The following is a 27393-nucleotide window of genomic DNA, read 5'->3' as shown; positions in this document are numbered from 1 at the left end:
TTTTTTGTTTCCCTCTCAGGGTTTGTAAATTTTGCTTAAATGCTAAATAAGTTTTTCACAGATTGTTTTCTCCAGGGATATATTTTAGCTAAAAAAAGGTTTTTTTTTTTTTGAAAAAACGAAAAAGCGGGGGTGGGTCCTGGGTTTTTTACAGGACTCACTTTGGGAAAATTTCTCGCAGTTTAACGCACCTGTGCGGGGGGGGAATATCTACATCCGGAATAACCCCCTTAAAAAATAAAAGTTTTTATTTCCCTGGGTTTTTTTTGACTTTTCGGCCTTTATCATAGTGCTGTGATACACACGAACCATTCAGTCTCCATACCTGTTGTATTGGCAATGCATTGAAACATTTTAGACTTCAGTCGAAAACAAAGGTTTTTCCCTTTTTTTTTTTGCTTTATTTTAAAGGGAAAGATCTTTGACTTCCGGAAATTTTCGATTGTTTGGGGTTTGCCTTTTTGGTACCTTTCCCACTTTCTGCCCGTCTAAATGCAGCAGCCCGGTTCTCTCGCCCAGCTCAAACCGGGCGGTGTGGTCCATGTGTTTAGGGGCGGAGCTCAATGCAGAGAGGGGAAACCTCCCCCCCTGTTTGCGTCAAAAACATACTAAAGTAATTCCTTACAAAATGGAGTATAAAAACCCTTTTTTATATTTTTAAAAAAAAAGGAAAAGAAAAAGTTTTACTTTACAGCCCACATCATACTAAAGTAAAGTTTTTTTAAAAGGGTTTTTACAAAAATGGACTATTTGACCAAAACGAAGCTCCCCGTTTGCAATTAAGCATCAGTTCTGGATGCAAATTTAAAATGCCCCATAAAGAATTAAAAAGGGAAAAACCTTTAAGGTTCCTTTCACGGGCCCACTTTCTTTATTTCTTATGACTTAAATTGTTTAGAGTTCAAACAAAAAGAAATAGGGAGACGGGGCCACACACACAAATAAAAAATGTTTAGCACCAGATGGGGAAAAACCCAAAACCACCTTTTGGTACCCCAAACGGTCAGAAGCTTCCAATTAGGGCATTAAAAACCTAGCGGAAAATTTAACGTGTGCAAATTTTATTTCCTGATACATCTGATAAAAATGGCGAAAAACCTGGATGCATTTAAAACCAAGCATACACATTTAACACATTTCATTTCGGTAAATATGGACCATGTTTTTATTTACTGGTTGGACTTATTTGTCCAAAAAGATGGCGAGGTTTTTAAAGTTTTTAAACCCAGAGAGCGTTTCGTCAGAGGGGATTTGGTACTTTCGAAAGTTTTCCTTTATTCAAACAACAAAACCAAATTTTTTATATATTTGAAAGGGTACCCAAAGAGACGGGAAAAAAAAGAAAAAAATTTGAATCTCAAGGATGATTGTTTTTTGCATATACTGTAAGCTTTGAAAAACAATACCGATACAAAAATGTAAGTAATTTCAAATGTATGATGGAACTCATTAAGTTTTGCTTTTTTGGGTAAATTCGTGCTGAGAATCATGTATTTTCAAGACATAAAAGAAAACCATGACGTTTTGGGGAAATTTCCAAACAAAATTTTTCCAAAACATTCGGGACTTTTACCAACAGCCTACCCAAAACATTTCTATATGGCTCCCCCCTAAAAAGTTAATTCAAATATTTATGCACCCTTTAAATTATAGGTTTTGTAAAACTTTGATACCAAAAGTTTTTTATTTTTGATTATATCACCTTAAGAAAAAAAAGCATACAGTTATAAACAGTGAACGGGAAAGGGCCTTTGTAAAAAAAGCAAAGGGAACCACAAAAATTTTTGGGGTTTAAAATACACAAATACTTTTTGGGTTTAAATAAAAAATTTACATTCAGGTGTTTCAAAGTATTGTTATTTTCCAAATCAACTTCTAAACGGGAATTTAAATCAAAATCAATTGAAAACTAAAAGGGTTTGTTTGAGCCAAAATTGGGCCCTTTTACTCTGAAAGACTGAATTTACCTTGTTTACGTTGTTAAAATTTGGTTAAAGTAAAATAGGAAATAAGTTTTTTGGGGGGAAACAAGGCTCGTAGCTCACTTCCTTTTAATTTATTTTGCCTTTTTGCTATTACAGAAATGAATTTTTACAATAAGCCCCCACGAACTCCAAGGGAAATTCCCGGGGGGGCGTGTCCTGAGGAGAAAAAATTAAAACAAACCAAAGATTAAAAAGGGCAGAAGAAAACCCCGGGTTCAGATCACTCAGAGTGCAAAGGGAAACCTCCTCTTTCATCGTTTTCATTTTTCCCCAGGTAAAAACAAACTAACCCCCCGCATAAACAAAAAATACTCCCTAATAAACATGTTTAAGCTCTAAAAAGTCAAAAATATTTCCCTTTAGTGTTTAAAGGGTTTGGGCAAAGAATCAGGGTGTGCATGAAACGCTGGTTATATGTTTTCCCCCTGTTGTAAAATGAGAAAAAATGGCTATAAACATTTGAATAATACATGTATTCACTTAAATATTGGGTTTTATTTTTGTAGCACATTGGGTACGCAAGACTTTACAACAGTTGACAGGGAAAAAACCCAAAACAAATCCATTTTTTTTCTGTTTTTAACCCGACTTTTCACCCAAATGGCTGAATCGACACAGGCAGCAGGATGGAGAATTTGCTGAACGTTTTTTAAATTTACTGAACTTCAGTTTTTTTTACCCAAAAGAAAACTCAAAAGGTTTTTACAAAAAAAACGGAGGAGGGAGTTTTTAAATTTTCAAAACCTTTGGATTTGGGAACAACTTAGGATACATTCTTTAGGGTTTAACCTTTTTTATGTTACAGAAAACCTCCCCAGGTTGGGAAAAGCTTTAAAAAAGTTTTAAACCCCCGCAAATGACCCAAAAAAACTTAAAAAAACCTGAATGACCCAAAAGTTTTTAAAAAAAAAAAAAAAAAAAAAAAAAAAAAAAAAAAAAAAAAAAAAAACAAAAAAAAAATTTTTAAAAATTTTTTAAAAATTAAAAATTTAAAAAAAAAAAAAAAAAAATTAAAAAAAAAAAAAAAAAAAAAAAAAAAAAAAAAAAAAAAAAAAAGGGAAAAAAAAAAAAAAAAAAAAAAAAAAAAAAAAAAAAAAAAATAAAAAAAAAAAAAAAAAAAAAAAAAAAAAAAAAAAAAAAAAAAAAAAAAAAAAAAAAAAAAAAATTAAAAAAAAAAAAAAAAAAAAATTTAAAAAAAAAAAGAAAAAAATTTTAAATAAAAAAAAAAAAAAAAAAAAAATTTTAAAAAAAAAAAAAAAAATAAAAAAAAAAAAAAAAAAAAAAATTTTTTTTTTTTTTGGGGGGGGGTTTTTTTTTTTTTTGCTTCTTTTTTTTTTAAAAAAAAAAAAAAAAAAAATTATAAAATTTAATACATCACCCAGTTGGAAAAGCTAACAGGAAGACTCAAACCAGCTGGTCCGAGACAAGACTGTAACAGATAAAGACATTAAAAAAACCTAGCCAATGACCCGAAAAGTCCCTGACCAAATCCTTGAAGAAATCCGCCAACAACGGTTAAACCACATTGACGACAATGTTTTGAAAGACGTGAGAGACATTGTGTCAGCAGTTGTTGAGGATCTGAAGTCACACAGTGAGGATCACAGAGGAAAGGCTTGAAAACAGTCCTGCTAAAGCTTTGTCGAGCAGTGGTAAAAGAGTCGGAAGTTCAGACCACGACTGATACAGATGGTCAGCTGGGTAAATGGCTCTGTCCAAAACAGGGCAGTTAATTCAGGTTGGTACTGGAGAGGAAAGTCCTGCATAATTGCAATGTTTGCAGCTTTTCGAGCTTTGAGAGGAGAAGAAGTAGACATCTTTACTAGTTCTCACACAGTTCTTGCAAAAAGAGATTTTGATGAATGGAAAGGCTTTTATGAAATGTTGAAAATCAGTGTCAACTGCAATACCAACAAACAAGTCGATCAGTTAAAAACGTGCTATGAGTGTAAGGTGGTATATGGCACTACTCGTGAATTTGCAGGACACTGGCTACACCAGACTTTGAAAGAATGTCACAATTTGGGGAAAGGAAATGCCAGTGTGCAATAGTGGATGAAGTAGATTCCTTGATGTTAGATAAAGGTAATGACTTGGTCTATATAGCCAGCGATATGCCTGCTTTGCAACATCTCGATCCACTCCTGGCATTGATATGGACAACTGCTAAAAAATACAGCAATGGCTTTCCTCAGTTAATTTATTCTGATACAGAGAGTAAGGTAAGGGCTGCAGAAGTAGAATAAAACAAGCTCTGCATTTTACACCGTGTGAGCTCAACAAAGATCGAATGGCGTGTTATGTCCCAGGTTTCCTTCAGATCTGGTCAGCTCCAAACTAAAGGTTTGGATTGAAAATGCGTTCAAAGCACAAACCATGACAAAAGATCGTGAATATACCCTCGAGATTCATGGGATAGTGCCTGTTGACTACAACTCCACAGGTGTTGTTGAAAACTTTACGGTAATGTCGGATGGACTACAGCAGTTTCTTGAGATGAAACATCAGTACAAGCTGAGTGACATGACGGCCGCACAAACTATATGTCCAATGTGGAACTGTTTCTGAAGTACAAGGATCAGATCTTTGGGATTTCTGGGACTCTTGCCAACAAGCAGAGACTGACACACTGGAGAAAATCTATGAAGGTGTCAAGACCTGTCAGATACCTCCATTCAAACGCAGAAAGCTGTTTTAGGTTGAAGGGTGATTGCATGTGAAGAACAAGAATGGGTTCAGGAAATCTGCAACGTGTATTGGCAGAAACAAGCCTTACTCCATTTAGGGCTCAAAGAGCTGTGTTGGTCATTTGTGAGACCATCCAACAAGCAAAGGACCTTCACCTTGCTTAGAAAAAAAAGTCCCAGACAAAAGCTTTACATAAGCAACAACATGAACAATTCTGCAATCTTTGAAAGTAAGCTTGAAGCAGGGAGGTCATTGTAGCAACAAATCTTGCTGGAAGAGGGATGGACCTTAAGGTCTCTGACCAGGTAAAGAGAGCTGGAGTTTGTTCGTTCTGCAGACCTTTCTGCCCAAGAATGCTCGAGTGGAGGCACAGGCATTTGGCCGAACTGCAAGACAAGGATCTCCTGGGTCTGCTCAGCTCATTATCTGCTCAGACCACCTACCAGAACCACTCAAATTGTTGGCTTTGATGGGGAAACTTCAAACTTTATTGGAGAGCTCAAATTCACAGATAAAGAATTTAAAGAGTTAGAGATGATGTAGGGGCTCAAGAACTAGCCACTACTTGGAGTGTGAAACCCCCAAAAAAATAAAGAGAAGGAAAGGGGCTCTTCAGAAGGAAACGGAGACATTAGATGAATTGTCCCAAGCAAATAACAACAACCACGCTTTCGGGTTTGTCTGCACTCAATGAATTGGGGTTTTGGCTCTCAAAAACTTCAATGAAAACGAATCAACCCAAACTTAGAAAACAAACTAAAAAAGACTTGGAAACAGCCGCAAAAACTCGCCCCGAGAGAATCCCCTTCCTCAAACCTGCTCACTACACTGCTTTTGGGAAACGAATTGCGCAAACAGGGGCAAATACAGAGAGCATTAGGTAACTAAGGCCATCAGGAGGACCACTGTTGGGCACATTGCATATTAACCGGCTTTTGCCTTTATCCCGCAAGAGATCACGATCCAAACGCATCGATCAAGCTCTGAAATTTAAAAAATGCACCAATCTGTTGACCCACGCGAAAAAATTTAATTTCCCACTAATGTGTGCTCCAAAATATCAGGAACTCTCAGGGATTCATTCAACCGATTTGACCTCAAAAGTCAACCAACACTCATTTTTGCTGTATTTCAAAAAAACAGATGAGGCCTAAAAAACCCGGGAAAGCGCAAAGGGTTTGGCAAAAGGGAAAAAAGAAAGCGAGTTTATTTTTAGTTCCAGCAGTCCATCTTCGCCCTGGTTAGTGCTTCGCAGAATCACTCCCTCTGATCCGCTCCGGAACCCCTAATTGCCCACAATTAGCCACCGCTTTGACATTCGCATAAACTCAACCTTGAAATCGGGCCGACTCAAGTCTATACCAGGGCACGAGTTCCTCTGCGGGGCTTTTTTCTCAAAGCTATGTAACCAAAGTCAAAGTCTACAATGTCGGGTTTTTTCGGGTTTGAGAAAAGCTACAAAAACAACAAACCAGACATTGGGTTGAAAGGAAATTTTTTCACCACAACTTTTTAAAAGTTAGAAACACAGCATATATTCATCAGTCTGGGGTTTTTAAGTTTTATGTTGTTGCTTTAAAGTTCTTTCTTTACTTCCCCCCTTTTGGTTTAAAAACCCTGTGACGAAAAACCATCAAAAACAACGAGGTCAGATTAAAGTTTTAGGGGTTAAAAACTTTTTTTTATATTTGAATCAGTGCAGGTTTTCCCCTTTATTAATAATGACAAAAATAGGGTTTATTTTTCTAAATTTTTTTGCGTTCAAAGAACTGCTTCATGGTTTTTAATTCACTTTTTATTTTCTTTTTATCTTGTAATTTTAAAGGTTTTTATTTTATCTTTTTTAAAATTCATATTTGTATTTTATCTTTAAAAATGTATAATTACCTTTGCTATGAAAAGAAAAAATATGTTGTGAAGCGAACTAACAGAAACAATTTTTTAGTCACCTAAAAAAAAACAGTATTTTTTTTTTTTCATTTTATACTTTTATGGTTCACTAAAGTAAAATCAGTTTTATATCAAAGGGTTTTTATTTTTTGGGAAATCTATGACACTTCTAAACATACAATCTAAATTCATTTTGATTTTTTTAATAAAAATCAACACCAATTGAAAATTTGGGGGGTTTTGACTCACTTTTAAAAATACTCATTACACCTTTTTTTACAAGAGGCCAATCATAGTCACAAATTTAAAACAAATTTAAAGATTTAACATGTCCCTTTTTGTGTTAAAGAAGCTGCCAAAACAAATGCAGGGTAGCTTAACGGGGAAAAAATAAATCATTTTAATTCGCCACTGTGTGGTTTTTAAATTTGGGACTGAACTCTCCCCGCATTTGGGTCCGAGGCATCTTGTTTATACATAACATAGCATTTTCTTAAATCAGGGAAATTTAAAAAACATTTGCCATGTTTTTGGGGGGAAAAATCCAACAGTAAGGGAAATATAATATGGGTAAATACATGGATTTAGTACTGTTAAAAAATAGGTGGAATTAAAAGGTACATAAAGTCCACCTCAGGAGGATAGCGTGGTATTGTATTTAATTAACATATTTTTGAAAATAATACTTTATTTTTACTTTATCTGAAGAAATTACAGAAGAAATTCTGGAGCAAAATTAAAGTTTGTGTAATCATGTAGCATAACAAGGCTAATTAGCTAGCCCTATCAAGGTCTTGTTCTAATACCCAGCTGTTTCAAGATATAACTTATTGCATTGTGAATCATGGCATATGTGTGAAATGTTCTTTTATTCGAGAGAGGAAACAAACAAATACAAACCTTTCGGGAGAAAATAGAACTTGTATAGGCTATTTACTTCCAAGGAGCACGTGTCCTTCCCACGTGGTATTTTCTTTCAGAAAATCCAAGATGGCGCATTTTTTTTTCCTTCTTGCTTTTCGATTGGAGTGCTGTTCAGTACAATCGTGCTCAGTGCTGGCCCCCAATGGTCAGTAGCCATATAGCAGCTGTCTGTGATAAGTTTAATCGAGGCTTTTTCTTCCCTACCTGCTTGACAGGAGAAATGCTTTGTGGAAATATAGCAACACAATGGGAGTATATAGAATAAAGAAAAGCTTCTATTGGAAATGCAAGACAGGAGACAGGTATATTTTTAAGCATTTATTAATATTTACGTTTGCTTTTTTGTATGTTTCATTGGTTACACAGAGAAATAAGCCCACAAGTAAAATTGATTGTATTCTTGTCCCTTTATTTTTTTTTGTTAATTATATTAATCTCCCTATCAGTGCTAAGGCTAAAAAAGTTACACAAGAACTATCAAAACGGTTAACTAATTTGTGAGCACATCGGGAACGGAAAAACTAACATTTCAAAGAGATAAAACAAATCAAAAATCCTTAAACAAATGGTCGGGGGGGGGGGGGGGGGGGGGGGGGGGGGGGAAACAATGAACAAATTAAAAATGAAAAGACAAAATGGACGAGCATTTACACCACACAGCCCTGCTCAACTCTCCAAAATAAGTACCACTCCTTTTCCTTATTTGGCCAAATTCATTGTCTAGGCTCCAACTGTTATCTTTTTTTGGGTAGACGCTCCCATGCTAGATTGCTCAAGCTTTTTTTTTAAGTCTGGGAGGAGAAATTTCCAATCAAATTCTTCAGCACTCAACAGCAACATAAGTGCCTAAACATGGCGGCATCCGGGGTAGACGTCACATTTTGCATTTAGGCACTCCAGCTTCTTTCCGTCACTGTCGTCATCCAACTCTACTTCATCAAACAGCTTGGGACCCTTACATAGCGTGTGGCAGAAACAGGCAACCCTTCATAAAAATGTAACTTCTTCAAAAAACAAACAAAGATGCAACGCTTCATCAGAACAGGAACGCGTTCAAATAGGTGCCACGCTCAATAATGCCAAGGAAAATAATCTCACTGGGTCCAAAAACTGGGACTTTCAAAAGTACGCCAGCATAATGACATGTTGCTGGGCAGTGGTAAGCTCATTAAGTGGGACATTTCTGATGGCGGTATCTTGAGTCCTGCATTTGGTGCTCTTAGATTTGGCAGTAAGAAAGCTTATTGGCTGCAATTCGAGATTTTGTTTTCAAGGTGCAGAAATTGGCTGTTTTATTTTTTTTACTTGTATGACAAAAAAAGGCTCAATATTTCGACTGATGGAGGCAACATTTGTACACTTTTTTCCCAAGTGTGTTGGCAGTGAAGGGCGGAACCGGGGCTTGATAAGTCAATCACAGGGGGTTTAGCTGGCATCAAATTTAAAAATTCTCCATAGGACCCCGGATGCTTTACTGCCAATAATTGTGCTACAGGAAAAAAAAGCGCTTCCATACACCAACATTTTTCTTCCTCGGACCATACATACCGCAACATTCACAACACAATTTTCTTGACCCCCCTTTTGGGTAAAGCCGCTAGTTGAGAAAGCTGTGTTCATTACACTTCCCAACGCACTCAAAATCAAATATGCTAGCGGGTTTGTTAGGAGGTATCCGTGCACTGGGGAAGGCTAAAAGACTACAACCCAGAGATAAACACAGTGATCCCTCTGCTTTTAAACCCAAAAACTGAAATGCAATATCCCACCCACCATGCTACTAAGCGATGCAAGGCTTCCTGTTGAGTAGCAGACCAGCATGGATATTTGGTCCCCAGTGCGGGACACCAGGAAATTGGAAGCACTACTTAGTGAGCGACTAGTCTCACCTATGCTTACCTGTAGACCGCCATGTTTGCCAAACACTCCAAGGAAATAAAAAACCACACACACACACACACACACACACACACACACACACACACACACACACCTCATTAGCAGAATATATATTTAAAAAAAATTGTATCCAGTCGATATTCACATGGGCTAAAACCAGGCATGCAACTTCCAAGTCCAGAAAAAAAAAAAGAGTAAAATAATGAAATAGCTTCCTGCCTACTTCCCTTAAATCCAATGGAAAAAACAAAAACAGTCACTTATAGACGGGGCAAATGGAAGACATAAACAACCTGGCAACACAAGGAGGAAGTAGTCACTATAATGGTTCTCATTGGCTGACAGGTCAACCAATCAGTAGCTCGGCCATTGCTGAGGCAGGTTACAAATGACATAATAAAATCAGATAAAGTAAAAATACACGGTAAAATGTAGCTTAAAAAGTAGTAGACACACATTGTTATAAGTATCTTTGCTAAATTCTATTTTTTTGTCTTTTATTTTTTAATCTATGTTGTTTTAAACTGAAACTGTTTATCTATTATATCATCATCATCATTATCATCATCATCATCATCATCAACACCATAATCATCAGGGTCACAACAAAACCATTTCTGAATTATTACCATTGGTTACTGCAAGGTGTGTGTTGTCTATAGGCCTCCTCTAAACTAAAGGGCTCTATAGGAGTCAAAAGAGGGAGGGAGACAGGACTGGTCGACATTATTTCCTCGACTCCCCCCTTTTTTTATTAATCTCTCATTCCTATACTTTTTATATTGTTGTAGAACAGCCCAACCACTTTGATTCAGCAGAAAGGAGGAGGACTGTTCTCGGTCTCCCTCCATCTCTTATCCTATTCCTGCTCTTGTGGGGAATGATGGGAGTTGTTAAGTGACAAATAAGTAACCCATTCGTCTTGTTCCTTCATTATCGTCGCGCTTCATCTTTCCCTTTCTGTTTTGCCCTCTTCTTCTCACCCTCTATCTCTTAAGCTATTTTTATTTATTTTTTTCCTTCAGCAAGACACCTCCATGGTTTGGGAGGGCTGGGCGGCATCTGTCCGCCCTGAGAGCCCTGAGACAGGGTGCGGGAGCGAGAGCGCGACCCATCCATGGAGTAGGAGGAGGACAGGGAGGTAGTGCGGGAGCGGGACAGCGGGTCATGCAAGATGAAGCCACTGTGGAGAAGAACAGATAGATAGAATAGAATACCTTTGAATATTAGAAATTAATGGAAACACATGCAACGTCAAAGAAAAAAGTGTGGTTGTCCTACTTAAAATACACAAGTTTGAACTTACTGTATCCCATTCCTTGGATGAAGTACTTGAAAGCCTCAGTCAGTTTAGCAGGCTGCAAACACAAAGAGAGATAACAGCAGTGCATTGAGTAATTCCAATCTGTAAAAGGTGTACAAATGAATCCCAGACTGGACAAGGCAGTGGTAAGAACTCAAAAGGTAGAGAGAGCTTTATTTGTTTCTATTTTGACATCATACCAAATTGAAAAAGACTGGAAAATTAGGCATTCAATCACAGTGAGAATCAGGGTCATTTTCTCGTAGACTTCTATAGAATTGTACCGTTTTTTGTCATCAGTGTAGTCGCCCATGCTAGCAATAAAAAAAAAAGGTAGCTTAAGCTTTGACTTAGACCCAAGGTCGCCGCTAGACTACAACACCCAGAACTTTTCAAAGAAGTTTGTTGTTTTTTTTGTGGCTTTTTGGAGACAAGGTACTGGCAATATCCCTTCAATAGCATGGGAGATCTAATTATAGGTACGTGCTTCAGTTTCAGATGATGTTTTGTAATTCTGAGTTGTTTTAAAACGCATCCATACATGAGCACAAAGAAGGATCCATGTCCTTAAGTGTTAGAAAGACGATGTTAGTTTGTTGTTACCTGGGTCAGCTGAGGGAGACCACCACGTCAGCCATCTGTGGTGGACAAAGAGGAAGAGTTAATGGTAAAAAAAGTGCAGTAAGGGAGACATACAGGATAAAAACAGATCCAAAAAAAGAAAGACTTTGTTACCTTTAAGAATGAGTTTGTTTGTTGGTCCATTTTGCTGTTGCACTCCACCTAGTGGTCATACAAGGAACAGTAAACATCGCCAACAAGACTCAACTCTTGTGTTGATATACATTGAGAAAAACCCACTACAAAACCAGTCAAGTCAAATTCCCATTCAAACGTAAAATAAGACCTCAACACTTACGGCAGCTTCCTCATAGGAGCCTGATCTCCCACCACCAACATCACTGGACACTGAAGTGGACAGAGATATAGATTAGAAGGTTTAATTCAGATATATAAGAGGTTTTTATTTTACAAATCAAGCAAGAAATAAAGAATACAGATAGAAGTTTAGTAAATATTTACTTGAAGGTGCTGTTGCGGTCGATGTTCAAGTCTCTACGGCTGGAGGGAAACAGAAAGAGAAGCTGTTGGTTGTTTTTGAGATAGCATTGAATGTATCTTATAATGTCTGCAGGTGTGTTTACCTGTTGTAAGTCTTCCAGAAGAGCTCTATGTTGACCATATTGGACGCTTTGGAGATGCGCTCTCTGTGAAACTGCACTAGCTCTGTGTTGGCGGACAGCTCCTCCTGCAAGAAACGACATTTAATCGAAGCTATTTGTGGAAAGTATGTTGTGTTCTGATATGAAACACAGACTGAATTCACACTATAATATCGTCTCCGTACCTGACTGAAGAGGTGGGACTGATCTGCTCTGTGAGGGAAGACGTCACGGAGACGAGCTGGAGGAGGAGAGGAAGACAAATCAATAGGACGGTTCATCACTTTTTAGTCTAATATGATAAACAAGGACATAATCATAGCGCTCTGGGACCATGCACGCGGTCGCATAATTTCATATCCACAGCTAAACGTAAACTGATGGAGAGGTCATATTAGATCTAACTCTATTAAATACAACATGTTTCTGTGTACAAAGACGATCGTACCTCTGAGCAGCCCAGTCGATCCATCCTCTGGCGTTAGTGTCGATGTTGACCAAAACCAGACCTTCCACTGAATCTGGGTTTGCCAGCTGATGACAGAAGCAAAAAATGGTGAGATGATAGAGAAAACATCACGAACACAATGTGTTCAGTGTCTTTCAGTAGGTAAAAGTACAGACAGAAATGTACATGAAAACAGTGTAAAAAGGTAAAAGTTAAATCAGCACACAAGTTATTACAAATAATTAAAGCTGCACAATTATCACATTAGGAACGTTTTGCATCGTCTTTATCTGATGACATTTTTTTCAGCTGTAAATAAGTTTTAGGTCTTTAAATTTAACTAATTATAAGAGTTCTTAATTTTATTCTTAATTTTGTTCTTATTTTAATCCTATATTTATTCTTATATTAATTTGTAATTTAATTCTAATTTTATTCTTAATTTTGTCTTATTTTAATCCTATATTTATTCTATATTAATTTGTAGTTTAATTCTTATTTTAATTCTTTATTTTGTTCTTATTTTAATCCTATATTTATTCTTATATTAATTTGTAATTTAATTCTTAATTTTATTCTTAATTTTGTTCTTATTTTAATCCTATATTTATTCTTATATTAATTTGTAATTTAATTCTTAATTTTATTCTTAATTTTGTTCTTATTTTTAAACCTATATTTATTCTTATATTAATTTGTAATTTAATTCTATTTAAATCTTTATTTTGTTGTCTTTTTAATCCTATATTTATCTTATATTAATTTGTAATTTAATTCTTATTTTATTCTTTATTTTGTTCTTTTTTTAATCCTATATTTATTCTTATATTAATTTGTAATTTAATTCTTTATTTTGTTCTTTTTTTAATCCTATATTTATTCTATATTAATTTGTAAGTTCATTCTTATTTTATTCTTTATTTTGTTCTTATTTTAATCCTATATTTATTCTTATATTAATTTGTAATTTATTCTTGTTTTTATTCTTTATTTTGTTCTTTTTTAATCCTATATTTATTCTTACATTAATTTGTAGTTTAATTCTTATTTTAATTCTTTATTTTGTTGTTATTTAATCCTATATTTATTCTTATATTAATTTGTAATTTAATTCTTATTTTTATTCTTAATTTTGTTCTTATTTTAATCTATATATTTATTCTTATATTAATATATTATTCCGATTGAATTCCTACTTTACTCTGATTTCTCTAATATCAGGAATGATGTGAAATCATAATAATAAGTAATCTTATACATTTTGTATACATTTAACATGCTCTTTTTAACAGAGCTGGAAAATAACTAGTGAATTTATTGTAATATGTGTATTAAGTACTTTTTTTGTAGAGTTTTTGCTATTTCATAATTCAGCCTTCGGGAAAATATTGTATTTTCTTCTATAAAGTAATATAAATGAGCGTTAGCAGCTGCACTATTAAAGTTATATTCTCATTAAATCCTCCATAATTGAATTCAGTAATATAATATATTCTGTAATGGGCCATTTTGAACAACGAGTACTTTTTACTGTTGGTACTTAAAGTATATTGCCATATTTAGTCCTACTTGGAGTCTAGGAGAGTAGTTGTACATTTTGCCACTTTTACTGACATAGTCTGTGTTCTTCTTCTACAACGTTATGCAAAATAATAAACCACTGTAACCATTACAAATGGCAAAGATGTTTGAGTTATGGATGTATTAACGCAATTTAGAAATTTGAAAATTACTGCATATGTTCCTACCATCTCTCATTGCTGTTTATTAAACAACCAAGGCGCAGGTTTTATACGCTGCTGTCAGAACACAAGAGCTTAAAAAAAGGACACTCACTGCAAACTTGGAGAGGATGTACGCTCCGACCCCCCACACCCACGTCCGATTACAGTACGGAAGCTGTGAGGGACAAAACAAGTTAATACCACATACAGAGAGTCAGCTCATTTGAAGTCAAACACACAGAATCACAAGTATGTTTTGAGGCGAAAAACAACATTTTGCTCCTTCTGAATAAATGCCATTTACTCACTTGAAAAACTGCAGGACGGATGGGATCATCTCCGCTACGGTGTCCATGGTGGGATACTGGTAGCTGTAACAGGGAACAAAAGCAAGGCCGGTCCATCATAAGGAGGAAAACGCATCCAAAGCTACCCCCTTGAATGTGAAACCAAACTAATGTCGACATTATCCACAATGAATGATCAGCAAAAGATTATATCTATATTTTATACATTGGCTGATCATAGAGAATTAAAACGAGATCAAAAAGAGAATAACCTCCCATTTCTAGATTGAGGGTCACAATCCTCCCGAGCTGTAAAATAATCACACGAGGACGTGAATTGATGGAGAAGTACAGAGTGAAGTGTGTGAAAAGATAGAGAAAAGAGCGGCTTTTCTTTAAACCTCTGACAGGAAGAGCGTATTAAAGACCGCAGAGGAGAGAGATGTTAAAGATGGGAAAGTATTTTTGGAAGAAAATTAGGTTTAAGCCTGCCATAGAAGACTGTTTCTGAGAAGTTCATTGAAAAGACAGCAAGGTTACTGCAGGGCAAAACCAGCATGTCAACATAAGAGCAATGCAACGTACCCTGCGGGTAGGCAGCACCCCCTCCTCCTGCCCCGGAGCATCAAAAGAATCAGGGTGAAGTTCTTCACAATCCTGCATCTCCTCGAACTTGAACAGAGGGGAGAAGCAGCTCTTACCTGTGAGGAATAAATATGGGAGGGCAAGAAAAAGTCAGTTCAGATGGGAGAAAGAGCTGTGGTTCGAGACACTTACTTTCCAGACCCACGTCATGGAGGTGTGGATGCAGGGCCTGCGGGTGGTCCGTGTGCCGTGAAGGTCACGTGCAGAACAACGTGCTGGGTCTCGATTACTGTGTCCTGCAAAATAACAAATATGAGGTTTTGATATTGACATTGATGGAGTGAGATTCCAAGTATTTTCCCTCCTTATGAAATGTATATCCCCAATGTTTATCATTCCTTGTTCATTTTTCATTCCAAAAAAGCCTTTAGACTCATGGCATGGACAACAAAGAGGCACTAAGGGACGTATAATGACCATTGAAAAGGGGGAGGAAAAGATGCAACTAAAGACTATCATGGAAACAGAACACAACTAATATGGAACATAAAATGCAACACATGATCTGAAACAACCACAAAGAGACACAACTGGTCAATCTAAGGTCAAGATGGAGCCGAGGATGGTGCAGTGTCTCGAGCTCCTCAAACACCACACATTTAGTTTTTTATTGTTTTACTTTGTTGGTTGTTTTTAACTTTTTTTGCAACATGCAAACCGCCCAAGCGAGCCCTATCATCCAATATGATAGAGAACAACTTTTACACATCAGGTCGTGGTGGACAGCAATAATCCACGACGACCTGCAAACAATGGAGAGTCTCCGTGTTTACCTGCTGGAGCTCTACCTGTGGAGCGCAGGAGGAAGAGACCACGAGGTTCCCGGGCCGGGGTCCTGGTCAGGCTGAGGAAACGTGAAAACAGGCCTCCTCTACCGAGTTTACTTCTGGCAAATGTCCAATCCTGGATAATAAGCTGGACGAACTCCGTAGCAGGGTGGCATTTCAAGGGACATTAAGACCTGTAATGTTTTGGTTTTCACGGAGACTTGGCTCGACCCCACGATACCGGACGCCGCCATTGTTCCACACGGATTCTCCATTCATCGCCAGGACCGGACAATAAACTCAGGAAGAGCAAGGGAGGAGGTGTCTGCTTCATGATTCAACAACAACTGGTGCTCAGATGTGGAGATCATTTCTTCGGACTGTTCTCCCAGCCTAGAGCACATCATGATCGGATGCCGGCCTTTTTATCTGCCGAGGGAGTTCACATCTGTTGTTCTAACAGCAGTGTATGTTCCGCCGCACGCTGACAACAACACAGCGCTGGAGGAGCTGTATGGGATTATCGACAGGACAGAGACTTCTCGGCCAGAGGCCGCATTTATTGTGGCCGGGGATTTTAACAGAGCCAACATGAAGAAAGTCCTGCCGAAATACTATCAGCACGTCAGCTGCCCCACGCGCGGTGGAAATACACTGGACCATGTTTACACTCCTTTCCGGCATGGATATAAAGCCCTCCCCCGCCCCCCCCTTCGGCAAGTCAGACCACATATCTCTTCTTCTGCTCCCCGTTTACCGGCAGAGACTGAAGAGGGACCGACCTGTGACAAGGACAGTGCAGCGTTGGTCCGAGCAGTCTGACTCTGCTCTCCGCCACTGCTTTGGCATCACGGAGTGGTGTGTGTTTGAGGAGGACGATATAAACACACACACTGACGCGGTCATTTGCTACATCGGCAAATGCATCGATGACGTCGTGCCGCGGATTACTGTACGGACATTCCCAAATGAGAAGCCCTGGATAAACGGCGAGGTCCGAGCTAAACTTAAAGCACGGGCCATCGCGCACAGCGGCGGTGATTTGGATGAGTACAGAATTCCAGGTATGCACTCCGGAGAGCTATTAGCAGATGCGAAAAGACAATACAGGGACAAGGTGGAGTCGAACTACAAGGGCTCCAACGCCAGAAATATGTGGTCTGGACTAAAAACAATAACAGACTACAAAAGGACAACGAGTGGTGCTGAGGAAGTGTCTGCATCTCTCCCAGATGAACTGAACACATTTTATGCACGCTTTGAGAAGCCCCCGGCTGTGGAGGCACAAAAGGCCCAGGATCCCTGCTCACTGGTTTTAACCAGTGCAGATGTGTGTAGATCTCTGAAAAGGATCAACGCACACAGGGCTCCGGGACCTGATGGCATCCCTGGCCGTGCTCTCAAGGTGTGTGCAGTTCAGCTGGCAGATGTGTTCACAGACATTTTCAATAGGTCACTGCTCCAGTCTGTAGTCCCCACATGCTTTTAAAGAGTCCATCATTGTCCCTGTCCCCAAAAAGACAAAACCCATCTGCCTCAATGACTACCGCCCAGTTGCACTCACCTCCATCATCATGAAGTGCTTTGAGCGGTTAGTCAAAACTTTTATCACCTCCTCCCTCCCTGACTCACTGGACCCCCTGCAGTTTGCCCTACAGAGCAAACAGGTCCACGGATGATGCCATCTCCCTCACCCTCCACACTGCCCTCTCCCACCTGGACCAGAGGAACACTTATGTGAGAATGCTGTTCATTGACTACAGTTCAGCATTCAACACCATTGTGCCCTCCAAGCTCATCATTAAGCTCAGGGACCTTGGGCTCAACAGCGCCCTCTGTGACTGGATCATGAGCTTCCTGACGGGCAGATCCCAGGCAGTGCGGATGGGGAACATCACATCCTCCACCTTGACCCTCAACACCGGAGCCCCTCAGGGTTGTGTGCTCAGCCCTCTCCTCTACTCCCTGTTCACGCACGACTGCGTGGCCACACACAGCTCCAACACCATCATCAAGTTTGCTGACGACACGACCGTCATCGGCCTGATCACAGACGGCGACGAGACGGCGTACAGAGAGGAGGTCAGAGCCCTGACATCTTGGTGCCAGGACAACAACCTCCATCTCAACGTCAGCAAAACAAAGGAGCTGATTGTGGACTACAGGAAGAGGCAGAGAGAGGCACACACACCCATCACCATCGACGGGACTCCTGTGGAGAGAGTCAGCAGCTTCAGGTTCCTCGGGGTAAACATCAGTGAGGACCTGACATGGACACATCACACCAGGGTCATATCCAAGACGGCTCGACAGCGGCTCTTCTTCCTCCGCAGGCTGCGGAAGTTCAACATGGACTCCAGGATACTCTGCAACTTCTACAGGTGCACCATCGAGAGTATCCTGACTGGCTGCATCACCGCCTGGTATGGCAGTTGCACCGCCCTCAACCGTAAGACTCTACAGAGGGTGGTGAAAACTGCTCAGCACATCACCAGGACGGAGCTGCCATCCATGGAGGACCTCTACACCCAGCGGTGTAGGAAGAAGGCCGGTAGGATATTAAAGGACCCCCATCACCCCAGCAACAATCTGTTCTGTCTGCTGCCGTCTGGCAGACGGTACCGCAGCATCGGACCAAGACCACCAGACTCAGAGACAGTTTTATACCACAGGCTAAAGACTACTGAACTCCTGAGCTGTGAATGTCTACTCACATCTGTTTATAGTACACACATACATATATATATATATACACATCTGCCATACATATCTGTTTATAGTACACTATCTATATATTGTACATATCTGCCATATACATCTGCTATACATAATATATGCATCTGTCCATACCTCCTCATTCAACAGTGTAAAGTGTTAATACTCTCAATGTATTCCACATATGTATATATTTCACATCCTCAAATCTTTATTGTTGTTACTGTAAATATTCTTCTCTCTTTTTGCACTAATTTATTTATGTTATTTGCCCCATGTATGTTGAGTTGTTGGAGGAGCACGCGACATAAGATTTTCATTGCCAACATATACGCTGTATCTGCTGTGCATATGACAAATAAAGCCTTGACACTTGAAACCTTGAAATGGACTTCATTTTAGGATGATTTTACTTAAGCATTGTATTCTAGATGACGTACCTCGTCCTTGTCCAGGAGATTCCTAGCAGCCAGTTCAACATACTGTGAGAATATAGAAATGAAGTCTCGTTAGAAAACAAAGTAGTGGCATGTGTTAAATTAAATCTGACTAAAAGATGTCACTTCACTTTTGTCTTTGTGGGGAAAAGGACCCCAAAAATAATACACTTTTGATAAATCAAACCAGTTATTTCACAATTGAGTCGAATGAGTACTTTTGAATGGACTCAATTTAACAACTTTGTTATTTCATTCATAAAAACCTTGATAAACTGTTCTAATTGTAATCTGATTACTTACTTGTTTTTACTGGGTTTTAATAGAAAAAAGAAGCATATTTGACAGGAAATTGTACCTCATTGTTCTTTCAAAGTCCTTTTATGTAAAAGGACGCCACGCTCGCCTCAGTAATTAACCCCACAGAGACCAAAAAGGGCGGTGTTAGACTCGAAAAAAGATCGAGAAACTATCCAGGAGGGCAGGTGTTGAGGGGATACTGTGTTTTATTAGTAGGATGTCTGTCAAGTGGGAGCTTTACGTTCATTTGCAACCTTGGAATCATTTACCGGCTATTAAGTTACGTGAATCCCAGAGCGCCTCTGAAATGAGCAGACCGCGGGAAGTTGAAGTGGAGAGTGGGCGTGTGCATATGTCTGCATCATAAAAGGTATTAGTTTAATCAATATGAAGCATGTTCTCGTCATAGGGTTTAGCGTGTGGCGGGGTGCGTGTTTAATGAGGGTGGATTCGGGATGTCACGGAGAACGGATGTGAGGTTTGGATAATCACCCGCCACACCCCCATGTGGTCTTGTGTGGCAGTGTAGTCCGGAAAAGAGATGAGGAATGAGTCTCTGCTTTTGTCCTGTATCATTTGACATCTTAATGGAAGGACACTACAGGGGGAATAAGTAACATTTTTGAACTAATAGATATCAACGTTCTATTCATTTAGTATGAAAAGTTTTGTGAAATTGTACTTGAAGTTTTAAATTGATTGACATATAAAGGCTTTTACACAGAGAATGTTGGATAATCTGTGAGTATTGAGAAAACAGCCTTTAAAAGGTGGATTCAAAGAAATGTTTTCAGTTTTCTGAGGTCTAAGGTGAGTTGGAGGACTTGGGGTGTGTATACTAAATAAGATACATATAATAGACAAGTTATTATATAGACACTTTAGTGTATATGTTGAGCCTCAGCATTCACAACGGTGACGTCTTCCCAAAAGTTGAGATTATTTTGAGCCCCATTACATTGTCTCTACCTCTAAATACTCAGTAGAAGACCAAATGCGTTATTAATGCCACAGCTGAAAATAGTCCTTTAAGAAATGCACTTTATACTGTTGGCTTAAAAAAACTACAGTACAGCTGTTTGAGGAACATACTGAACTTTTAAATGGTTGATATACCGGCAGACTCAAGGCGCCTTTGAGCCTTTGAAGTCAGATACGACCTGAAAGGTGGCTGAAATTTTGTATTGAATTTCAGTCAGCTGACAGTTACAAAAAGGTGCATTAACCATTGAAGAAGTCTCAAACTCAAAACAGGCATCCATTAGCCAAATTAGTTCGCCATTAGCCAACATTAAAAGTGCTACTTTTACTGCAGAAGCAAAGTAACTGTGTTTGCTTTAATGGGATCTGGTACAGAGAAGCTCACGAGTCTACTTTTAGTTATAGCAAATCCCTACTGCCTGTCCTTAATGCACAAATTTATTGTTAATAAACTCACTAAACTCCTCCTGCTCACTCTGGATTCTAATTCAGATTACTTCTCCCTTTATGGAATGTTGTTTTTGTTTCTGCGTTGCATTTCCCTGTTTTCCCAAGCAGTTGTCGGCTCAGTGTGAGTAGCTCAGCTTGCTGCCTTACTGCTCGACAAACATCGGCAGAGCTGAGGAGCTGCTCTCTCTCCCTCGGGTATTTGACGTCAACCCGCACCTCTGAGCCAGCACTGCAGCTGTGCACAAACAACGCATTACTCAACACACTAACACACAGTCACAGTATTTGCTACTCATGGTTCACAATACGCGTTTGCTCAGACTCAAACGCACACTCGTACTGCACGGACACAAATGCTCAACACAAAACCAACCCTTGTTTTTCTGACTCCTGGGACTCACACACACGTTGTGGTTGTGCACATAATGTCCGTTACATCATGTGTGTGTCTTCAGCTGGGATTAGGATGTGTTTGCATGATCATTGTGTTCAAACAATGTGTGTTTCTCTTCAGGGTCGTTTTGTTGAAATGTTTGTTTTCCATGTTCGTGTCTTAATATTGACTTGATCATTATCGTAATCGGTTCATATTTGTGTGGCATCTTCTCTTACATTGGCTTCCGCCTGACCCCGTCAGTAATGGAATCTCCTCCGTGTGATGGCGATTTCTGCATTTCTGTCGTCATGGTGTCAACTACTTGTACAGGTAGAAGAGGCGTGAAAATACTTCTCTGACCGTGACAATGGAATACAATCTAATTCTCCCTGACTCCTTAACACGCAACACACAGGAACACACACACACACAGAGACAGAGGCTAGCTGTAAAACCACTACCACACACAAATGATTAATAAAATACAGCAAGAAGATATTTCCTCCAGGAACTCTGTTGAGCTGTGGACCTTATGAAAGTTAAATTAGTCATGGTGCTGGCAGAGATGAGCAGTGAAGGATTGTGCGAGGGGAAAGAAAGAGCTGGAAATGTTTAAGGTTGCGTAAGAAAGAACAGACGTAATGACAAAACCTGGAAAGGAAAGGCAGTGAACAAAGGAAGGAGAAAATTGAGAAGCACCGAGGGGAGGACGGGACATGTGAAAAACAAGGGAATGATAGGAAAAAAAAACCCTCTGTACTAAATTACTGTTATCGGGAGAAAGTTAGTCAAGCGAGCTGCTTATTTTCAACATTAACATCCACAGTGTGTGTTTTCTGCGTGTCCACTGGAGCAGCCAGGCATTAAATGGTGCGCCAAGGGGTATCACACACAGAGAGGCAAAGGTTGGTTCATTTACATTGACGTCGCCACATTGATCTGTCAAGGTCTCAGAAATCAAATTGAAGCCCTAAAACAATCAACTCCAGATGTTAAAGTGGTCTTCTGCCTGCTGAGTTTGGTGATCTTTACACCTCCTGTGGGCCCACAGAGAAGTATATATCAAACTAAATGTTAAATGTATATGTCATGGATTGCACTCTACTTTCAGGTAGCTCTTTAACTTAATTTCTATTGATTCTAATTTAAAGTCGATAATTAATCGGGTTTAATGCGAAAAAGGGCAAAACGTTATTGGACATTTTTCATGTTTTTAGAGGACGATATGAGATTGCCATGATTGCTTTGAGTAAAAGGTATTTAAGGTGGATTTGGCTTTAACTTTGATTCTTGTAACCTAAAATGTTCCTTTCTTTGTCTTTGTCTTCACTTTTGCTCTCACATGTAGTAGTTCCTCCTTCTGTGGGACGAATAAAGGTATTCTGCTTTACTTTATAGATGTCGATTGATTTTGGTTCGATCAGATTTACCCTTTAAAAATATTAACTATGCTTCGAACTCAGGCGAAACTACAGGTTAGGAACTTCCTATTTAAATACAGAAAATGGGAAATGATCCATCTATTAAATATGTACGACATGAGAAACACAGTTAACCTGTAGCGGTTAAGAAACATCCGTGGTCATTAGGCAGCATTACCCATAGTAGGCCGCATTTATGTGTCCCAATAATTCTATATCACCTCCCCCAAAACGTGATGCCATTTTACTGCAAACAAGAACAGATCAGTTTCTTAATTAAAATGTCCAAATATGTCCATAAAACAATCAACTAGGGATGATGCATGGAGGCCTTATACATGTGTTAAAAGTAGTTAAGAAGTGGCAGTCAATCTTTTGGGTTAGGGTTAGGGTTATTTTTTTAAATTTCTGTCTGTAGCCATCAAGTTAATATCAACTGTGTGAGGGTGAATGCAGCGCGAAGAAAAAAGTTAGGCTACTTGTCATCGAATGGATGCTAATGGGTGTATAAGATGTATTAAAGGTAAACCTTAGATTACGGTTAGATAGAAAAAAACCGAATAGAGTCAATTCAAGAGTTCTTAAAACGGGAATATTTAAAGAACGTGGTATGAGTTTTGTCTGATTTGACGACAGTATGACCGATCTGACATTTAAAGCTGAAGTGTAGGGCCTCCTGACATCCCTCGTAGTGTGTGTAAGTGTGAGCTCAATAAACGATGATGTATACATCTGCAGATTTGTCACCATACGTTCAGACGCAATGGTGTGTGTTCCCTTGCGTGTGTTCACTCATTAGAAAGGCACTGCTGCCCTGGGGGTGGGTCTGTGTCTCTCGGGGTCTCGGAGGGACATGACTAGTCAACAATGCAACCCCCACAACACAAATGCACATATCCGTTCAGAGTCTTTATAGAAATATTTCAAAAAGCTGCAGTCACAATACTGTAGAGAAATTAGGACTTTACAAGTTGTTCTGAGCTGTCGGTACTTAGTGAAAAAACAACATCACATATGAATCTTTGCAAAAGTAATCTTTAAATAGCTTTTGTTTTTAGTTAGACTGGACTGTTCCACCAAACTAACATAATAGTAACCGTCACCCACAAATCAACACAAATTAATGTTTTTTTGGCCAAATTACCCAAAACTTTATACTTTAGGCCAACATGCATAGTTTGTTTAGTAGAAGAATTAATCCGTTAAAAAGGAGGCGGAATAAGATCTCAAGAGTACAAAATCTATATATAACTTATGTTTTGTACAGTATATTCCACTTCTCGCAGGGTCATCCTCCACCCCACTGCTGCTTTTCAGTATTTAAACCCCCTCGGCATTCAGCTGTACGCAATTGGTTCTGTAAATATCACACGTTCATGTTTATCGGTATGAATGTTAGTGAGCCTTAGGGGAAAAAGACTTTGTTCGGCTTTGCTTGCTTGTTTTGAACTCCTTGAAGCTGGTTGCCGAGATTCTTCAATGATTGCCTGGAAAATCCCATCAACTTTCAAGAGGATGGGCTTTTATATACTTGCTTGACTAGAGGGTTTGAGGTTACATGTGAAAAAGCCCAAAAGCAATCTATATTTCAAATATCTGGGCAGTGAAATAATTTCTCTGTTGATGGTTCTTTTATTGGTAGCCCAGAGGAGCCTTGAAAAGACCATTCCAGTGGTCTCTCTGTCAACTGTAGGTTGTTGTTTCACAGGACCTCCCCGCTATTTGTTAATAGTTCTGGCATGTCCTGAAATGACTGCTTGGTTATATTGGTTTATATGCTCCTCTGTGTATATTAAAAGGTCTCAGGTGTGACACCATTTGATGTTTGGGAGGGGAAAAAGGTATGCTGCAACAGGGATCTCCAGATCGTTTATTTCCACACGATGAAAATTATTTACGAGGGACCCTCCGCTCTATTAGGACGATAAAACAACGGGAGACAAAGCGCTGTTAAATACACACCGTATAAATATATCAATTACAAAAAACAAGGCAATTTATCAATGCATTTTCAGTCTAAATCATGTCAACAAATTCCCATATTTAAGAAAAGGTTCCATAGACGTAAAGATATTCAATTAAAAGAAGAGGAAAATCTGAAACTTCAATACCTGGAGCCAGTTTTTATTCGTGAAAGTTGCTGTTTAAATGTATCGTGGTTTTAATAGAAATGTGTTGTTAAGGAAAAAAATAGCTGACATTCATTTTGGCGTCTTGTTGTCTTTAACTTGAAAATAGAAGTCCAAGTATCGCTCTTTTAGCTCTGTTTTTGGTCTCACACCACCGACGGGTTATTCTTATTATTCAATTCCCTTTTTATTCAACTATCTTAGCAGCTTAATGCTCCAGTATGTTTGATGATTGCTTGTCGCTAACCTTGTCTTTAGAAGAATTGAAATAAATGCATAAAGGAAGTGGTTATTTATTTAGTGTTTTTGGTAGCCAATAAAGACCAATACTTATTGGTTATGCGTAAATGATTGGGCTGCTTATATTATCTGCTGTAAAAAGGCAGACACCAAATCAAAGACAGCCACATTTAGCAGCATTAAAGAGGTCTCACGCAACACCACCCTTTCCTTAATCTGTTTTTCTCCCTTCCACTTACATGTTATCCTGCTCAATTTTAATTCTGGCCTTTATTCTCCTCCATCATCATCCATCTCTTCTTTATCTCTGCCTCCGCCTCTCTGTGAGTAAGTGTGTTTTAGTGAGTGTAATAAACAGCTAAACTGACAGGAACTGGCTCGTTTCAGTTCACCATGGAAGAGGACAGGGATGAGAGAGAATAATGGCAGATTTGTACGGGAGAGCAAGAAGCGATGAAGACGGGCGGGAAAAAAAAAGGCAAGGAATGTGTAGCTGGCGTGGACGAACGGAAGAACAGACTTATATGGCCTCTACTTCCACATACCAGCTGCAAACAAGAAAACAGTTGTTGTACTCGTCGTTTGCACGGAACAGGTTCCACGTATGTCGGATATCGCCTCGGTAGGTTAATTGCTCAGCTAAATTAATCAAAGCTTATTTTTATGCGAGTTTCATTAATCACGCAGAGAAGAGGCATTTCGGTCGCTGTTAGCAGGCGGTGTCGTTCCAACATGTCACATCTGTTCTTGTCAATCATTCCCGTCATTCTCCACCCTAACCCCCTGGTTTTGTTTTTCCCCCATTTTCTGTCACGTTGACTCCATCACTTCGTCCTTGACTCGAGTGGCAGATAAACCTAGAATATTATGTGCTTTAGGTTATTTCTTCACTGTACCTTACACCAGGAGTTTATAACTGATGCTAGTGGCGTTGTGATGGTTAATAAAGAAGGTATGTATGCTTTATGGATAAGTTACAGATGCTAATGAGGACAGCTTGAGTAAAACCTGTAGCTATGCATTATTATACTATAAAACAAGGTTAAAACGAATATTTGTTCTGAATTGGAAGTGGTTAACATTGTAAAATGAAAGAAAAAACTAACAAAAAGACTCTTTGTGGGTAGTCATTTGGCTTTAAACAAGTATCTTCGTTAGCTCAATTAAGTTTGTTATAAAGAGTCAATGACTTTTGGTTTTGCAACGCACACAAACAGCTTACTATTGGGTGAAAGTCCAATGTTGGAAACCACTATATTAACCCGTCCTATTCCTACCTGGACTTCCGTGACTTGATTAGAAACTAAAAGGCATAATGTCATGACAGAAGTAATAGATGTATAGGAACGTCATTTTTTAAGAGACCAGGCTAAAAAAGTTGGAAATGACATAAGACATTTCTATTCAACTTTCCTTTTTTGTGGTTCCCGCTATACCTTCCGGGGTAATATCCAGGGCCCCCCTCCGAGTCCAAAACTTTACACAAGCTTTTGTTTTTCCAACCTTATTTGGGTACTGTCAAAAGTTTAGTTTTTCTAGCAGTTGCGATGGGACTAATACGGTTTGTGTTTTTTCTCATGTCTTACCGTAGCCGTGCACTGCTGCAGAGATGATTCTGTACCGCAAAACCTGTACGCTCAAGGCAAGTGACACAAGATACAACCTCCAGTTCATACTATATTGCAGTCGACACCCTTGCGTAAATGCCAAACTGCAACCCAAAACAGCTCGATGTCTTAAAAGAAACTCCAGAAGGCCAAACTGCTCGAAGCTGAAACGGCCAACAGCAACGTATTTCTTTACCGGTACTGCACTCTAGGATTCAAAGCATTTTTAATGTTGCCAAGTTAATATATCAGAGCTTGTATTCCACCATCTACAGAGCCATTATTTGCATTCTTTTATCAAGACTTTTGACTGGAAAATTGCAAGAAAGTTGTGCTTGTATTTTCTTTCTTGAATACACGATCTTACTCAGAGCTGATAAAACACATGTGAAAACTTGAATCCACTCTAACTATTCCTCTTTATTTCAAGCAATTTTCAGCTCTGCACTCATCCCCGTCTCCGTCCATCCGTCATGTGTAACGCCGCCTGACTCTTCATTCCCTTTCTCCATTTTCGCCGTCACTCTCTGTCTTTGTCCATTCCTAGCCATCTTTCGTCCCTTCCACTCTCTGTTTTGTCCCCGCCCAACAGCGAGTGAAAAGGGAACAAGGGCAGAACAGTTCTGCTGGCAGACTCTTTTATTTTCACTCTGCTGCTGCTGCCACCAGTGTGGTGCAGTCCAGACACTGAGATACACAACCAGACACATCAACAGTGAGCTAAAGTAGGGCACTGAGCAATAAGGTCACCTATATTCAGAGTGCATGCTGAAAGGTTTTAAAGCCATGCCATTCGTATGTCACAGTACGTGCGGTACGTGCATCGTATGTCGAGTCGAGATGGAACCATGAGAGGGGGGTGGCCCTGACATAATTTATTCAGAAGTTATTTGGGGGTTTAGCGGTCATCTCCTGAGTTTGACTATCTGACCAGGATGGGAGTAATTCTTTTTC

At 39.0% G+C, this 27393-nt stretch overlaps 1 pseudogene; it reads right to left on the bottom strand.

Annotated features, from left to right (window-relative positions):
• Positions 1-10407: 10407 nt before the first annotated feature.
• Positions 10408-21352, bottom strand: LOC134875240 (protein NDRG2-like; annotated as a pseudogene).
• Positions 21353-27393: the final 6041 nt, after the last annotated feature.

The sequence above is a fragment of the Eleginops maclovinus genome, chromosome 13, assembly GCF_036324505.1.
Source record: "Eleginops maclovinus isolate JMC-PN-2008 ecotype Puerto Natales chromosome 13, JC_Emac_rtc_rv5, whole genome shotgun sequence".
Taxonomy (NCBI): Eukaryota; Metazoa; Chordata; class Actinopteri; order Perciformes; family Eleginopidae; genus Eleginops; species Eleginops maclovinus.
This window is presented reverse-complemented; position numbering and strand designations above follow the sequence as displayed.